General features: G+C 39.1%; 1 long non-coding RNA gene across 1 annotated transcript; it reads right to left on the bottom strand.

Moving 5' to 3' along the window:
* Positions 1-5,240: 5,240 nt before the first annotated feature.
* LOC122146937 lies at positions 5,241-8,731 on the bottom strand. The gene is made up of 3 exons (XR_006161283.1): positions 8,184-8,731; positions 7,961-8,093; positions 5,241-5,467 (listed from the first exon to the last, which is right to left on the bottom strand). It is a non-coding gene; the product is annotated as an uncharacterized LOC122146937 (long non-coding RNA).
* Positions 8,732-15,504: the final 6,773 nt, after the last annotated feature.

Below are 15,504 nucleotides of genomic sequence, written 5' to 3'. Positions count from 1 at the left end.
TGTGCAAACTATGGCATGAAATATCTTGCTAGCAAATATGAAGGGGACTACCCACTGGCAGCAAGCTTCATTCGAAAAAATTTCTACGTGGATGATGGACTTGTCAGTGTTGATTCCAATGAGAAGGCCAACAAGTTAGTTAATGAAGCACAAGAAATCTTGGCAAAAGGAAAACGGCGTTTGCACAAGTTTGTGTCTAATAGCAGAGAAGTCTTGAGTGTAATTCCAGAGAGCGAACGTGCAAGTGCAGTGAAGGATGTAGATCTGAACTACAATGAACTTCCAACGCAGAGTCTTCTGGGAGTAAAGTGGAACATAGAAACTGATGCATTCTCTTTTAAAGTTGATCTTACTGAAAAGACCAGCCACTCGTAGAGGAATTTTGTCAGTGGTTGCGAGTGTGTATGACCCATTAGGTTTTCTCGCTCCCTATATCTTGACTGGGAAAAGAGTGCTCCAAGAGATGTGCAAACGAGGGATGGATTGGGATGAACCTCTTCCCTCTGATCTGAAGCCGAAGTGGGACGCATGGCTCCATGACTTGGAGAATCTCCAAAGGGTTCAAATACCAAGATGCTTCATTCCTGAAAATATGGGCAAAAATACAGAAAATAGAGCTGCATCATTTTTCAGATGCCAGCAGTGAGGGTTATGGGCAGTGTTCATACATCAGGACTGTTGCTGATGAACAAGTGCATTGTGCTTTGGTCATGGGCAAGGCTAGATTAGCCCCTACAAAAGTTATCAGCATACCACGCCTTGAGCTGACCGCAGCCACAGTTTCTGCCTGCGGGCAAGTCAGTCATGTTCTTAGAGAAGAGCTTGATCTGAAGGTAAATGAGGAGTTTTTCTGGACCGATTCCCAGGTAGTGCTAGGGTATATCAGAATGAAGCCTGGCGCTTTCATGTCTTTGTAGCTAATCGTGTCCAGAAGATAAAGAGACTCTACAGATCCAAGACAATGGTTCTATGTGGAAACAAGTCAAAATCCTGCAGACTGGGCATCTAGGGGTCTCAAGGTGGCAGACCTTATGGACTCAAGTTGGTTGATAGGTCCTAAGTTCTTATGGGAACGAGAGATTCTTACTCCCTGAAAAATTCCCCAAAGCTTCATGTAGGTGACCCTGAGGTAAAGGTCCTGAAAACAGTGGCCTGCGTAAGAGACAGCTTTCTTGAAAGACTGTCAAGATTCTCAGATTGGAATACAGCACTCAATGCTATTGCTAGGATCAAAAGACTAGTGTATAGAAATAGGTCAGGGTTCATTAGTGTAGAAGAGAGAGAAGAGGCAGCTCTTGTGCTCATCAAGGCAGCACAAAGAGAAGCCTTCGAAGAAGAATTGAAATGGCTCAGTCAAAAACCCTGCCAAGCTGTCAAAAAAATAACAGGTTTATACCAACTTGATCCTATCCTCCAGAATGAACTACTCCGGGTTGGAGGACGGTTGTTAAGAAAGTCTAACGCAGCATTGGAGTTGAAACATCCAGTAATTCTTCCTAAGGAAGGCATCGTCACACAGCTAATACTTGACCATTGTCACAAGAAAACTCAACATCAAGGTCGAGGTCAAACCTTGAATGAACTTAGAGCCAGTGGATATTGGATAATGGTGTGCAAGTAATGTAGTGGCCAAGTACATCAGAAATTGTGTTACCTGCAGAAAGCTGCGTAGACCAGTTGAAGAACAACGTATGGCTGACCTTCCAGCTGACAGAGTGGAACCCTCACCCCCATTCTTGTATTCTGGTATTGACTGTTTCGGCCCCTTCTACACAAAACAAGGTCGGAAAGAATTCAAAAGGTATGGTCTGTTGTTTACCTGCTTGAGCTCCAGAGCTGTACATTTAGAAATGTTAGAGGATCTCACGACCAATGCATTTCTGAAATGCTTTAAGATGTTTCATAGCAATCAGAGGAGCTGTGCGACAGATCAGGATGCGACCAGGGCACAAATTTCATGGGGGCAAAAAATGAGCTGGAGAAAGGTTTTAAGGATTTAGACCAAGAAAGGATCTCTACCTACCTTGCAAACAAACAATGTGACTTCCTCATGAATGTTCCTGAAGCAAGCCACATGGGAGGCGTGTGGGAATTAGGACAAAAAAATTAGGACAGTTAGGAGTGTAATGAATACTGTTTTGGTACAAGCTAAAGGAAGACTGGATGACACCTCATTAAGAACATTTTTCTATGAGGCAATGTTCAATTGTAAATAGTCGTCCGCTTTACCACTGACACAATAAAATGACCCAAAGAGTGTTGAGCCTTTGACGCCTAATCATCTGCTCACGATGAAGACCTCAGTGCCTCTTCCTCCTCCTGGAAAATTTGACCGTGAAGATCTGTTACGCTAGGAAAAGGTGGAGGAGAGTGCAGTATTTGTCAGAACAGTTTTTGGAGCAGGTGGCGCAAAGAATATCTAGCCAACATAAGCCTCAGACAACAGTGGCATAAACCTAGAAGAAATGTTCACGTCGGAGATGTAGTAATTGTCAAAGAGGACAATATTCCCAGAAATGAATGGAGGCTAGCTAGAGTCGTTGAGACAAGCGTAGACAATGATGGTCTAGTGCGGAAAGTTAAACTCCAAATGGGTCAAAGTAATTTGGGAAAGAAAGGTGAACGCTTGACAAAAACATCTTTCCCTTGAGCGTTCAGTTCAAAAATTGGTGTTAATAGTTGAGAACAATTCCTAAATAATGACTGAATAATGCAAAAATAGATATCTCAACATCTAAATCAAAGTTGGTCAAGAAGAATCAAGTAAAATTAAAATAATTATTATTATAAAAGTATTAAAAGGTGTTCACAAGTTAAGTGACGGGTTATAGGAAAAATTACCAGATTTAAATATTGGCTTCCGATCAGAACTCAAATCTTTGTAATTTTGGTGGCAGTGTAGCTGTCACTGAAAAGGTTGAATTTTTCTTTTAAGTATTTCAGTCATTTATTTTTGTGAAAAGGTATTTAGTTCACAAATGGTGTGTAATGGTTTTATGAATGTTCATTTGTAAATTGTATTTGAGTATTATAAATACTGGGTAATAGTGACACCTACTGGTGAAATGTGTAAACATTAGTTGAATTTGTCACATGATCTAGTTAGCCATTTTGAGTATCAGATCCACAAAGAAATGCGCACATGCTAAGAGCTGTTTAATTGTACGATTGGCAACAGAAAGAATGTCTACATAAATGTCTCCTGGATTTTGATTAGAAGGCGCACACGGTATGTTGTTTATACTTTGGATTTCATCTGTTACTTTGCAAGGTTTATGTGTGTGTGTATTGATATTCAGTATTGCTATTCAGTAAGAAACAGATTTGGTTAAACTGCGGTAAAACCAGAAACACTCTCACAGGTTATGTATCTGAATGTAATTTTATTTGTTTCAGTTTTTCACGGTGTCATGATGTAAAGATGTCGATATCCAAAGGGTGTCACGATGTTCAAGTGATGTGGAAATATAATCAAGATGGCGATGAAGATGACACTTATACTCTTTGAAAAGAAGATATTAAACGTTAAGACATCAGTTGAAGCGTGATTCTTTTAATCAGAAGAAAACCTTCAGGAGCCGTTATACATACAGATACTGTAAAATAAAATACCATGACTTTCAAGGACTTGCACTACTTTTTTGGTTTTCAAGGACTAAAATCAGATCTCACTTATCAATCAATATTGTTATTATCTTTCAGATTCTAATAAATAAATGAATAAAACAAAATGGTACAAATAAAGTGCAATACAAGCAAAGAATGCAATGACTGTGGCAACTTTAACATTTGAAAGAATACTATGGCAAAGTTTAAGTCGGCATGAAACGGAAGTAGCGATTGTCTTTTTTTCTCTACTGTGACGTCTATCCGAGTGAAATGGCATCTGAAATGAGAGGGCGGGACTTGATTTCGTCCTTTGGGAATTAATTGGATGGTTGGAAGTTGGGACATTGCTAACAAAATGGAGGGCAGATCTGAATGCCAGTTTGTAGTTAATTGATAGGGTATTTCTCTCAAGTGGATTCTCCGGCGACACCCCTAGCATGAAGGATTTTTTTTATTTATTGAGGAAGACGAGGACGATCAATGGCACAAAACATACCTAACAGCATGCAAGAGAGAGAGAGAGAGAGACTGACAACCTGAATGACTGAGCGCGTCCTCCATCAGGTTAAGTTATATTCATAAAAAAAATGGTTTGCGAAGTCCTAAGAGTATTATTTTGGTAATATCCTAATATCCTTTAAATTTTTAAGGGTAGTGTACTCCCCCTTGGCTTGTGTCAGCACTGGTCAATGCATTGATTTCTATAAAGTGAAGCATCAGCTTCAGTTTATTCCCCCCGTTGTTTATCCCAGTGTTTACCCCTCACGTCACTAGCTCCGCCCTTGCGCCATAGCTTGTGACAAGAAGAAAAGATGAGTCGTTTTGAGGGGAAGGGGAGGTTAACATTTTTGATTAAAGATTACTTGGGCACATGAATTATAAAAAAAAATTAAGTGCACAGATAAATTATTTAGAATAAACAATAAGAATTTTAAATTTTGATTTCATCGTGATATTAACGCTTTCCTTATTCCTTTTTTTTAAGAATATATGATGACTTGAAGAATGAAAGCTATATCATACACATTGAAAATTATGAGCCTTATCACGCTCACAGACACTAGGGGTGTGACAATACACTTAGCTCATAAGGTGTGACAAAATGCAGATATTGGTTAACTAGAATGAGAATGTTTTAATACTTTAAGAAAATTTTGAATGACAAAATATTTGTCTTTTAATCACAAAAAGTAAAGCAATGCAGTTGTATTTTGAAACGTTTTAACTAATCTAGGGATTAACTAATGATTATTTTGCTAATCAAGTAATCTGATTATTTTGACATGTGAGTAATCTGATATTTTTTAGTAATACAAATACAAACCCGATTCCAAAAAAAGTTGGGACACTGTACAAATTGTGAATAAAAACAGAATGCAATGATGTGGAAGTTTCAAATTTCAATATTTTATTCAGAATACAACATAGATGACATATCAAATGTTTAAACTGAGAAAATTTATAATTTAAGTGAAAAATAAATTGATTTTAAATTTCACGGCATCAACATATCTCAAAAAAGTTGGGACAAGGCCATGTTTACCACTGTGTGGCATCCCCTCTTCTTTTTATAACAGTCTGCAAACGTCTGGGGACAGTTCAATTCCAGGCTGCAGCAAAGTCAGATTGTGCAGAAGAATCATCTGTTTCCTATGGTCTTGTCCAGGTGGTCGTCTGAGACAAGGTCTTTACAGGGGATCTGTCTCTTGGGCTCTAGTTGTCCTGGTCTCCGCTGTCTTTCAGGGCTGTAGACGTCCTTTCTAAGTGTTGATCCATCTGGGCTGGATACATACTGGATCCGGGTGACTGCAGTGACCCTCTGACTTGGATACAGACTGGATCTTGTGGCTACGGTCACCTCAGAATAAGAGAGAAACAGACTAATATGAGCATAGATGCCATTCTTCTAATGATGTAGGAAGTACATCGGGTGTTATGGGAAGTGTTCCCGGTTCCGTTTTACCTAATTAATGCAGCCTAAAAATCCTTTAACGGATTTGGATATTAGAAGTGTATTAGTATGTTATGTGTAAGCCAGGTTAAAGAGATGGGTCTTTAATCTAGATTTAAACTGCAAGAGTGTGTGTGTCTGCCTCCCGAACAATGTTAGGTAGGTTATTCCAGAGTTTGGGCGCTAAATAGGAGAAGGATCTGCCTCCCGCAGTTGACTTTGATATTCTAGGTATTATCAAATTGCCAAAGTTTTGAGAACGCACAGACATGGAGGACTATATGTAACAAGACCTCATTCAAATACTGAGGTGCTAAACCATTCAGGGCTTTATAAGCAATAAGCAAGATTTTAAAATCGATACAATGTTTGATAGGGAGCCAGTGCAGTGTTGACAGGACCGGGCTAATATGATCATACTTCCTGGTTCTAGTAAGAACTCTAGCTGCTGCATTTAGGACTAGCTGGAGTTTGTTTACTAAGCGTGCAGAACAACCACCCAATAGAGCATTACAATAATCTAACCTTGATGTCATAAACGCATGGATTAACATTTCTGCATTTGACATTGAGAGCATAGGCCGTAATTTAGATATATTTTTGAGATGGAAAAAGTGCAGTTTTTACAAATGCTAGAAACGTGGCTTTCTAAGGAAAGGTTGCTATCAAATAGCACACCTAGGTTCCTAACTGATGACGAAGAATTTAAAAGAGCAGCCATCGAATCTTAGACAGCGTTCTAGGTCATTACATGCAGAGCTTTTAGGTCCTATAATTAACACCTCTGTTTTTTCAGAATTTAGCACTTAGAAATTGCTCATCATCCAGTTTTTTATATCGACTATGCATTCTGAGCCTTGAAGTACTCCATCCTGCACTTGTGAACGATATGATACCTCTTCATTCACTGCTACGAATTGATGACTGGAAATCCTCACAGATGCCATTTTTCTCTAAGAAGGAATATAATTGTGAGGATACTACCTTTTCTAGTATCTTGGACAGAAAAGGGAGATTCGAGATCGGTCTATAATTAACTAGTCTTTTTGGGTCAAGTTGTGGTTTTTTGATGAGAGGCTTAATAACAGCCAGTTTGTGTGGGAAAACACTGTATATATATATATATATATAATATATATATATATATATATATATATATATATATAATAAGTGATGCGCGGGTTGATCCAAAATGAGCGGGTGCCTGCGGTCACCCGCGGTTACGAGTCATCCAAAAATATTTTAAATGATATTCGGGTCGTGGTCGGTCGGGTCGTTGGAAAATAAAGATGCCAATTAAACCTTTGTAATTTATATAGTACTAGACACAATTTTGAAATACATAGGCCTACACTTTATTGGCTGAATAACTGGCGCGAAGATGACGCATGAGCTCAGTCTAGTGATGGGAAGTTCAGTTCTTTTCTGCGAACCGGTTCTTTCGGACAGTTCGATTCAATAAACTGGTTGAAAAAAACGGTTCACCGGTTCTTTTACGCTCGACGTAATGACGTAATTGGCGATGACGTAATGGCGTCAAGTCTATCAAACATTCAAATATACAAAGTCAGTAATCATAACTTTAGTCAGTTAAAAACCTCATAATCATGAAAAGTTTACAATTAAGTTTTGCAACAATGCACCCACAGTAACAGCAATGTGCATACGAGGATTTAAGTCTTGAAGATATAAAGTAAATAAATTAGGTGTCATCAGCGCAGAAACCATGATCCACTTACAATACATAATCCATTGCGATTTATTTGTTATTAAATAAACTTACGTTTCGCCAGATTGCCCTTCATTCAAGCCTTCGGTTTCCCCGCGCTCATAACATGAGCACAGAATCAGTTCAGAATCAATAACCAAAAGAACCAGTTCGGTTCAGACGTGTCCGACAGAAACGGTTCTCGGTTCAGTGTACTGGTGATCCGAAAACCGATGCAACCGGTTCTTGACTCGAGAACGAGAACCGCTCTAACCGGCACGCTGCAGTTGAGTATCATCAGCTGTTGCGCTTCTTGCCCGGTGAGTGACTACAATCCGCCCATTTAAAAATAATAAATGCGCGTCCTTGAAAGCGCGCCGTTTTCTAACGTAGCCTATTTACTTCTTAGGTAATAATATCAATGGTATGATGTTTCAGATGCGTCATCAGATGCGAAATTACAAAAAATATACTTATATTTATTTATTTATTTATTTATTTATTTTTAATTATCGCTACGGACAGTTTGGCAGTCGCTGGACATTGGGGACAGACCTCTCACGACTGTTTTAAAGACAGCTCATTATTTCCATTCACTCCACCCGCTCCCTTCTGGGCTCCTTCCAAAGCCACGCCCCCAAAATACATGAACGCGCGACTCCGACCACTGAGCTGGAAGACGCATTATTTACCTGAGATGAGCGGAGAGGAAGGAGCACAGTGCATGTAGTGACATCATGTCAGAATCACATGTAATGAATGATTTTATCCTGTACGCTGCTACTATCCAACTCTTCAACTCCAGGGACTGAGAAGTCATCATCTCTGGAAAAATGACAATAAAAACAGATAAACATGTTGATTGTTATAAAAACTGTCACTCGTTCACCGAACTACACAACATACAAGTCTCACCGGTCAGAAAGCGACTCCGAGACAATAGTGGATACAGGTGGTGGTACCATTGTAAATCCACTTTTCGATGGTGTGGACGTTGATATGTCTTTCTCATAACTAATAAAAAAAAAATTATACAAATCAACACAACAATTACATCACATTTATAAAATGTCTTGATTACAGATAAACAGAGTAACATACACTCAAATATCAACTCACAACTGCATTGCAGACACAAAATAATAACACACACATACAACAAAGTGTGTACGACACACACAGATACAAGATAAAGACATCAGTAAACATAGGTAGAGAATATAAAAACAAAACAAAGGCGAAAAAAACGTGCAGGTAAACTTACAGGTGAACATGGTAAAAGAGTTAGACAGAGGGTAAATATAGTTCTAAGAAAAGTCCCTAGATGCGGAGTAACGTTAGGCCTACTATCTGTTAAACATGTATTTAGTTATCTAAAGCAAAATTATGCACAATTCAACACTATAGCTATCATCTTGAGCTAGGCCTATAGATTATTTATCGTCTCTACTACGGCTCGCTAAGTAATGTTAGGTAGCTATATTACGCAGCTACGTGTGCTAATGACACATGCTTCATGAAAAAATAAACAAAAAAATATGTATGATCCAAAATACAAAAAGAAAGATTTACCTGTCCAGCAGAAATAAAGCCATCAGGAGTCACTTTTCAGCCCCTTGAGTTCCCTCAGTTTCTCGCCATCGCTGGAAAGCCACGCCGATATTAACTCGCGTTTTATTTCTTTGTTTATCCAAAGACTTTTTGTTCATTGCCTTTTCTTGTACTGTTACTGTCTTCCTTTTTTTTTGCCTGGTTTGCCTTCAGTAACTGCATAGGCCGCAGGTACTGTGAATTTTGCTTGCTGTTTTCTCTGCCATTGTTTTGGTATTCCTAGGATCCGTGCCTCTTGAATTCCTCAAATCAAATGTGTGTGTGCAAGTGGGCAGGTCATGTGTGGCAAAAGGGTGGTTGCCATGGTTGTGAGAGAGTGACAGTCGCCTAAGCCAATCCTATGTTTCGTCCCGAATGGAAATAATGAGCTGTGTTTAATACAGATTAAACGGTCTAGAGGTCACGCGATTTGTATACTCTTTTTATCAGAGTACTTACATTTTAATTATTGCATTGATATATATAGAAAGTTTAAACAAATTTGGAAAAAAGTTGTTTATAAATTTTTTACCTACCCTGCCTTTAAGTGGGGTGCCCCTAAGGTGACATGGTCGGTTTACTTAGTTTTGTCGTGGCCATGACATAATAACTCGTGGGAAATGTGATTATATGTCGTGGCCATGAGATGTTAATTTGTGGGAATGTCATATTAACTCGTGGCAATGTGATATTATGTCATGGCAATGAGATCATTTTATTGAGGTAACGACATCCTTATGTCCTGGCCTCGAGATGTTATGTTGAGGGAACGACATCCATTTCTCATGGCCACAACTTCTTATGTTGAGGGAACAACATGTTTTTTCTTGTGGCCATGAGTAATTGTAAACAAACCTGCGTGACCATAGCAATCCGGGATTATCAGAGATGGATTCATTAATATTTTATTTTGAATTAAGAAATGATTATATTATTTATTATAAAAATTATTAAATTATTATATTAACCATAGGCCTTGGCTACCGGGCTGTTTTACACATGCGATTGTCAGCATTCAAATTAAGTTTATCATGAATAAATGTTTAACCTAAACCTCGACAAAATGATCTTGTGGAGTTAATATGATGTTCCCACAAATTAATATCTCATGAACACAACATATCACATTCCCACGAGTTATTATGTCGTGGCCACGACAAAACTAAGTGAACCGACCATGTCACCTTACGGGCACCGTACTTAAGGCAAAACACACACAGGCTGCATTTGAGGATCCTCAGCTCCTTCAATACCAAACTCAAAACACAACATTGCAACTCTTAAAATATATATGTACCAAACATGAACTACTGAAAGGAAAAATATACCATCTGACCCATTTAAAAACGTTTAATAATCTTTCAGTAACTTGCCCAACATCTGTGCAGGTATCACACTAACATGTTGTCAGCGTGTGTTAACATTGTGAAATGCTATGCTAGATACATGTGTGAATAAATTGTAAATGCTATGCTAGATACATAGAGCCTGTGGTGACCTGGAGTATTCCACTATCAGAGACTTCATGAGGGCTGATGCATATGTTGGCAGAAGGAAGGAAAAGTTATATCACATTAATTTCTGACTCATGGTCTGACTTAAAGGGGTCATATGATGCAATTAAAATTTTTCCTTTCTCTTTGGAGTGTTACAAGCTCTTGGTGCATAAAGAAGATCTTTAAAGTTGCAAAGACTAAAGTCTCAAATCCAAAGAGATATTCTTTATAAAAGTTAAGACCTTAAGTTAAGTCCACGCCCCCCTGAAACGGTTCATTCTAGCATGCCCCCACATCTTTACATCACTATGTGGGAAGATTTGCATAACACTGCCCAGATGTTCACGCAAAGAAAGAAGGCGCACCTTTTATTCTCGTTGTAGTATTGTTGTTGCCGCCACCACCATGTCGTATAGACGCTGCGTTTTTTCACTGTGAAAGCGAAAACTACTTTGTTTGGCCTTCCAAAACAGGATGATATCCGCTTCGTCATGCCTGGAGCTTTTACGTGCTGGTTGCTGAGGAAATACATCAACTTTGCAGTGTGGATCACCGGATTGGCTTTCACTGTGGACTAAGCGGAGTCCAGCCCAGGGGCATCACATATGGTTGCCGCAAGCCCAACGGATGCTCCTTCCTAGAATCCACCGGGGCGCACCATTCTCAAGCCCACCAGCCTACACTCACTCAAGCCAGCCTCCACTCACTCTAGTCCGCGGTGTGTGAAGTTGTTTCGTTGAGAAAGCGAAACTACTTTGTTTGGCCTTCCAAAAGAGGAAATGACTAGAAATCATGTTTATATTACGTTTATAATGGGTTTTATGTTTATGTCTCGTCGCTCTGGCCGACAGGGCATCACAATATGTAAAGGGGCGTAACATTTCAGTCACAAGTTTGAGGTATTCAGACAATCACAACGCAGACCGGCATGAACCTAAAAATTGACGCGTTTCAAAAGGTGGGGGCATAGAGGAGAAACACTAATGTACAGTATGTGGAAAAAAAAAATGTTTTTTGAACCTTTAACTGCATAAATTTCATTACACCAAATACACAAAATGATGTTCTTTTTAGCAGCATCATATTACCCCCTTTAATGATATTTAGGGTATATTCACACCTGTTTTGTTTGGTTCGATTGAATAGAACTTCATTTATCTTAAATATCAAGTTCATTTCTTTTGGGCAGGTGTGAATACAGCAATCGCACTCAGGTGCACACCCTTAACAACCGTCCTGAGCAGAGTATGTGAGTGGAGCGGAGTGGGAGCGGAGCGGTGTGATTTTGCCTGGAGCTAGGAGTGGATTTTTTGGAAGTAGGAGCGTTGAGGTTTTCATTTGATCCGAGAACGCGCCGCTACTGCTCCGTAACAAGCACAAATTATGCCAACTCACGCATTAAACATAATTAGTTAGCTTGACAGATATTGTGGATCACATACGAAGGTTTTAAATGGCGATGGATGAGTGCAGGAGGTTTAAAGCATGTTGTAAATTGTACAGTTTGTTAATCTACGCTCGAAACTAATGTGTTGCTACATTGCTGCACAAGGACAGAGCAAACAAGCTTGCACATAATGCACAGATCATGCGCATCTATTCAGGAATGAAGAAAAACTGAAAAGTTACAGCATATTCTTTCTGTTTCTGAAGTAACTACCCTAAGCTTCGCCATTAGTAAAAAGCGACGTTGCACAGACAAGTAAGCTAAGCTAGTTAAGCAGTCATTTAATATGGACTTTTAGCTAATTGTAGTGTTCCATTAAACCATATTAAAACTATTTTTTCTAGCATCATGCATTAACTTTTCGTTTAATATACTTTTCTGTACAGAACTTTGAATTTTGAAGCATAGTGAAATATTTAAGCCGCGGACGTGGTGTTTCTGATCAGTGAAGCAAGGAGCGGGAAATGGTGAACCTAGAGCGGAGTGATTATTGAATGCTTGGAGCACAGAGGGGAAACTGTTGCCGCTCCACTCCGCTCACATACTCTGGTACCAAGACCCAGCTGAAGAGGTGGTCTCGGTCCGCTTCCAAATGAACTCTGGTATGGTTGAATGGATGAACCAATGAATGGATGTCCTTAGCACATGTGTTGTTTTTGTATGCAATTTCAGGTTAACTGCAAATAGAGCAGTGTGAAAGCGAACTGCACAAAAAAAAAAAAAAAAATATTCTACATTTGATTAGGACCAAAGCAAGTGAACTAGCGGACTTCCTAGAGTGAACAGACCCTTAGGAACTGGCTGAATCTCCTAAACATATGATGGCTTTTCCTTCACAGGATGGACTATCCAGCCACCTTTGTGGAACTTTGGGTAGCGAACCGCATAACACCTCACCATCACTAGTTAGAGTAACGTCTCTGCTGCCATTCTGGTTAAAATGCAGGGCTGCCAAGCGAAGTCTGTAAAAAAACTATATAATTTGTACCCATTACAAGTTGTGCATATGTGAATAAACCCAGAAGTTAAAGCCACATATAATGTGGAAAAAAATATTTTTAATTGATATATGCCCCTGTGACTGATCTAAAAGGGCCATTTACTCATGGCCAGGACAGAATATCCAAATATGAATATACTGTGTTATCTTTACCTGCTTGATTTCTGTCTGTGATGAGGGCTGAGACTTGCGAATATCGTGCTCAGTCAGAAACCTATGCAGGAACTTTAAACCTTATAACAACACCCACACCACGAGCTTAGGACCATGTAACTGTGTAACATTAGACGAGGTGATTAGTTTTTTAGATATAATGTTTTATATCTAAATATTAGCAACTGAGGTTACCAGTTATGCCTATCTCAACAAATGGTAACATTTTTTACACAGTTTAAAAAATATATCCTAATGTTTACAAGCTAGCTAAAGTTCTTTACCACAACTTATGCAATCACGTTTCCCTCATAGTGTTGAACACCATCATGTTCACTGAATTTGGTGGTAAGCAAATGTTACAAAAACGAGAACTTACGTGGTGCACAGTTTCATGTTTTCGTCAAGATCTGATATAAAGTTGGGTTTGACGGTTGACATTTTGCAGAGATTCTGCATCAGAAATCTTCAATAGTTCTTTAAACAATTTAGCACAAAGACAAAGAAACATAATGTGTTTGTTTTAATCTGGCCTTAAGGTATTGTAAATGATACACCTCATAATGTAAAAAAGTGCAGGACAGGGACTGTCTGCAAAGTGCAAAATCAAGAGCAAAAAGCACAGGTTATTCCATCTAAATCAGGGGTGTCAAACATACGGCCCGCAGGCCAAAATACAGCCCACAGAGGTGTCCAATCCGGCATGCAGGATGAGTTAAAACAATAATATAAAAATAATAAATAAAATAAAAATTAAATAAAGGTGTATTTGCTGCAATATATATATTATATTATAATTTTTTTTTTTTTATTTAATTTAAACGCTGAAAACAAGTGGAGGGGACACTTCTATATGATGTAACCACTTGCAGACAGAAAAGAAAAACCTAGGTTATGGATTGTGGCCACTTCTCAAAAGATCCAGCCAGAAACTGTAGGGGCCTCCCTGATCAGCCAAAAACATTTAAAAACCTGTCGCAAGACTGCCACATTCAGCTTTACCCTGCGCTGCAGGGGTCTGGGTCCGATTTAGAAAAAGAGGTAAAAGAGAACAAGTTTAAAGTTATTACAAAGTAAGTAGTAGCAAAAAATAGTAAGATACTTTAGGTAAACTACTTTTATTAACTTTACTAATACCACGATGGGGAACAACTTACTTAGTCATACTTAAAAAACCCTTAGCTGGGTATGGTGTAAGGGTGTTAATTTGTTAATAGAAATAAATTAATGAGCTAAAGGGATAGGTTCACCCCAAAAATTAAAGTTCCAAATCTGGAAAAAATAACGGGTGAGAACAAGACGACTCGGGACGGTCTAAAACAGAGCACTGTAAAGGGCTATGACAAGCTGCCACTGAACATGAGCTGTACTATGATCTATTTCTTTATTCCCACCAGTTTTATTTGTGCGAACCATGTCTACATAGGGCCACAGACGCTCAAGGCAATAAATATATAAAATCGCACTTTGTAAGATATCCAGTTAGCATTTTGAACCGCTTACGTTTGTGTGTGGTGTGTGTGTGTTTTTGTAGTTTTTCATTGTATCAATGAAATGGTAAGCTCAAGCAGTTCATGCATTTAAGTTGTAATCTGACAAAGGACGCAGCAAACCAGAGTAACTTACCGGCCTCGGTCTTGGATTAAGCCTGAGGTACGCACTGTTCTCCTCCATTATGACGTAAAACAAAAACAAAAATGAACATTCTGACTCCTCAACCTGGCAGAATTCCTCTCTTCAGCTCTCCTCTCGCAGTCATTGCTATGTGACAGGCGATAATTCGGAAAACATTGGTGTCGCAATTAGGAAATCTGCGAAGGCGGGGCATCCTTCATCACTTGGAGGCCCCTTTGTGCATTTCGGAGGCCTGGGCTTTGACTCTGTGGGCTTGAGGTGGCACATAAACTTTGGGAAACAGCCTCTGAGTGGACTGTTTACTTTAGCCACATTCATCATAACCTTACTAATAGCACATTATTAGGAAAGGCAATTTGCAAGATTCATCATTACAAACCTACACTTCTCTGTAGGTGAAGCGGGATTCACACGATGATTCGCATAAACATAGATGCATTATGTATAGTGCTAGGGGCGCTTCCCCTTCAGAAACAAACGTAATCCAACCATACCTGTCAACAGTCCCGTTTTTCCCCGGAAGTCCTCCCGAGTTCACACCCATCTCCCGCCCACCTCCCGTTTGTGGTTATTTCTTCCCGGGAACTCCCCGTAATTTGTATGGCCCTACTTCGTTATATGAACTAATCACACTCAATACATTATTCCAAGGTTGTCCAGTTGCCATATTTCTCTGAAACGCATCCTACTCCACACAATGGATACATCATACATTTTGGAACCATTTGTGACCCTCAACCTGGCAACCTACAGTTCTGTTGGATTGATATCGGGCGCAGGTAGAGGGGGGAATTTGAATTGTTTACTAAAAAAGGCATTAGAAAGCAGGTGATGGTACGGCAAAAAAACTTAATATGCTGCAAATATAAAACAGCCTTTTTTGGGCGGAGGGAAATTAAAAAAACTTATCACGAA

This window comes from Cyprinus carpio, chromosome A2, assembly GCF_018340385.1.
Source record: "Cyprinus carpio isolate SPL01 chromosome A2, ASM1834038v1, whole genome shotgun sequence".
NCBI classification, from domain to species: domain Eukaryota; kingdom Metazoa; phylum Chordata; class Actinopteri; order Cypriniformes; family Cyprinidae; genus Cyprinus; species Cyprinus carpio.
This window is presented reverse-complemented; position numbering and strand designations above follow the sequence as displayed.